This window comes from Mesoplodon mirus (assembly GCF_964341445.2).
Source record: "Mesoplodon mirus genome assembly, contig: HAP1_SCAFFOLD_483, whole genome shotgun sequence".
Classification (NCBI taxonomy): Eukaryota; Metazoa; Chordata; class Mammalia; order Artiodactyla; family Ziphiidae; genus Mesoplodon; species Mesoplodon mirus.
The window spans coordinates 524,975-527,790 of NW_028295501.1; the positions used below are offsets into that span (position 1 = coordinate 524,975).

The 2,816-nt window shown below is 57.4% G+C and overlaps 1 pseudogene across 1 annotated transcript; it reads right to left on the bottom strand.

Annotated features, from left to right (window-relative positions):
- Nucleotides 1-482: 482 nt before the first annotated feature.
- On the bottom strand, nt 483-2,234 carry LOC309797406 (putative ATP-dependent RNA helicase DDX28; annotated as a pseudogene). Its single transcript has one exon. The product of its transcript is annotated as a putative ATP-dependent RNA helicase DDX28 (transcript).
- Between the last annotated feature and the right edge of the window lie 582 nt (nt 2,235-2,816).

Sequence of the window (2,816 nt, forward strand, 5' to 3'; positions counted from 1 at the left end):
CACCTGCCACCAAGAGATGAGAAAGAAGGCAGAGCCTGGAAATACACACCAAGCAATACTTCGGTGTCAGTTTGCCTTTTAGTTCTCTGCCAGTACTTCCCAGAGAGATTTCACCAAAAGTGCCTAAGCTTGCCATGGCCATTGTTGTGAAGAAGATTTCTCTCTATTGCTAGTCACATCCCCTTTTCCTTCTCCTGGGGGCTTAATGGATGTTTGGGGCAGGAAACAAAATCTAAACTAAAACATCAATTGAAAGAGCCTTCGTCCTAAGTGTGGTAGTTTGGAGTGTGAATCTTCTCAGAGTCTACTGAATTATGCCGCAGTGGAAACTGTTATTAAGGGGCACCCATAGAAACATAGCTTATTGTTAGAAACCGTGACATAATACAGAGCCAAGATCGACATTATTCTTCACGTGAAAGACTACAGAGAGCCGAGCTCAGTAGTTCACCCTCCAGTGTTGGCCAGCAACTTACCTTTTGAAGCCAGACAGCAGCCCGGGTCTTCAGAAGGTGACTAGGCAGCCCAGAGCACCCCACTGACAAGTGTGCTCACCCGTCCAGCACAGAGGGAAAGGTCCCTGTTATGGCATCATATATAAGCCTGCTGCAATAAGGTTTGCTGGTGCAAAGGCTCTCTCACTGAGGACCCCAGTCCTGGAAGGCTTCTCCTCTGGCAAGCTGCCAGTTCAATCTTCTGAGCCAGGCTCACGTCCCTGGGATGGGTCGCAAAGCTGACGATGGTGCCTGGCACCTCGCTCCCCACCCGGCCCACCCTCCCTGCTCTGTGGATGTAGTCTTGCTGTGTAGGAGGGAAATCATAATTGATGACTAGCTCCACCTGGGTGCTGTCCAGGCCCTGAGAGGTGATGTCTGTGCAGAGAAGAATGCCTCGGGAGCCCTTCTGGAAGGACTGGAAGATGCCTGCTTTCATTGAGGCAGGCATCTGTCCCTGCAGTCTTAAGTGTTGGATTTTGTGGTCATCCAGAATATATACCCCAGCCAGTTCACTGTGCTGTAGCAATTACAGAACACCAGAACAGTTCCTGCGGGGCCAGTCCTATATGCTCTGTCATGCTGCCTGAGGATCTGCACCAACCCAGTCACCTTCTCTGTTCCCTTCGGCCTCATGAATATCTGTCTGACATGAGGCATGATGCAGTGGAGCTTGTCACTGGTAACGGGGGTTAGAGAGTCTAAGCTGGCAACTTTACTCAGCAGCTGGCCTACAGCTTCGGGAAATGTGGGCCCCACCAGCACTAAGTGACCTTTCGGATTGAACGGTCTTGTAAGTCAGCTGGGCCTTCTGCTATATGGCTCCCCTCCAAGATGTAATCCACCAGTTCTAGGAAGCTTTCATCCAACAGCATGTGTGCATCATCCAACACCAAGAAGGAGAGCTGCTCCAGGCTGATCAGTTGAGTTTTCAGGGCCTTCCACAGAGCCCCTGGAGTGGCCACCAGAATATCTGCTGGAGGTTGTTTGGACAGTTGCAGCCTGATCCTCCTCATGCCATGGCCTCCCCCTAACCCCCGCACCTGGAGGTCCAAGGAGCTGCCCAAGGGCTGGGCCACGGCCCGCACCAGTTCGGCTAATTCTCGAGAAGGCACAAGAACCAGGCCTCGAGGAGCAGGGATATGACAGGGGTCCAGGCTTGGCTGGCCCAAGAGCCGTTGAAAGAGAGGTAGCATGTAGCTGTGAGATTTGCCACTGCCGGTTTCTGCGGCGCAGAGGATGTGGCGGCCGCGAAGGAGTTGGGGAATGGTACTTCACTGCACGGTTGTGGGCCGAACAACTTCGGGAGCAGCCTCTTGTAGTGCGCTCAGAACGCGGAGCTCCAGACCCAGTTAGGTGCAGCTGCCCTTGGGCGAGAGGTTCCGCAGCACTGGAGCCTCATGTTGCGCGCGCTCGGTGGAGAAATGGTCCGCGTGGGCGCGCCGATTCCTCCAGCCGTGCGAAGCGAGTGGTGCGGGTTCCAAGGGCCCAGCGTGAGGTGTGCCGGCTGGTTCAACTCCAGTCGCCGCGCTGACAACAGCAAAGGCCCAGGTCGCGCCAGCACCGGCCGCGGGGGCCCCGCTGCCCGCTCTGCCGCTCTTCCTGCCGCCGCTGTAGAGCCCGCGGGATGCGCACCATGGGCAGGGGCTCGTTGGGACCGCAGACCGTCAGGTCCCCGGGAGGCGCCAGAAGCAACCGAGCCGCGAGCGACCACAGCCGCAGCCGGCGTGCCAGAGCCATACTTCGCTTGCTGCGGAAGAGGCACACGACAGTGACGTCACGGGCGCGCCAAGGCCTCGCGGACGGTGGCCGGCACGGCTCAGTAAGGCCCGCGGAATTGGCGAACTGTGTGGAAGGAGCGGGATCTGTAGAGCTCAGCAGCGGCGAGGTCGGTAGGTCCGAACCGGGGATGGTGACTCCAGACCCCGGCCAACCTTGGGGAAGGGTGCGCGATGGAGGCAGGACCGGGGTCCGGCGATGCGCGGCGATGGGGCCCTGGCATTACGAACCAGGAGGGCGGAGGGCTTCTGGCGATCCGATGTCCGATCCCTGCCGTGCTCTTTTGTCGCCCTCACAGCTCCTGTCATAGCTTGGCCAGTTCGGGTCTCCCCCTGTGACTTATGATGAGGGTGCGGCGATGTTTTCCCAGATGTGGTCCCCGTGTAAGGTCTTTGAATACAAGTATTTATTGAGAGTCTGAGTGAATGGTCAGGCCTGGTGGCCGAGACCAGGAGTCCAGAGTCGTAGGTCCAGGCTCACCCTTCCCTTAGAGCTCCCCAGAGAGCTGAGGGCCCCGAGGGCAAGCTGATGGGTTTCAGCGTA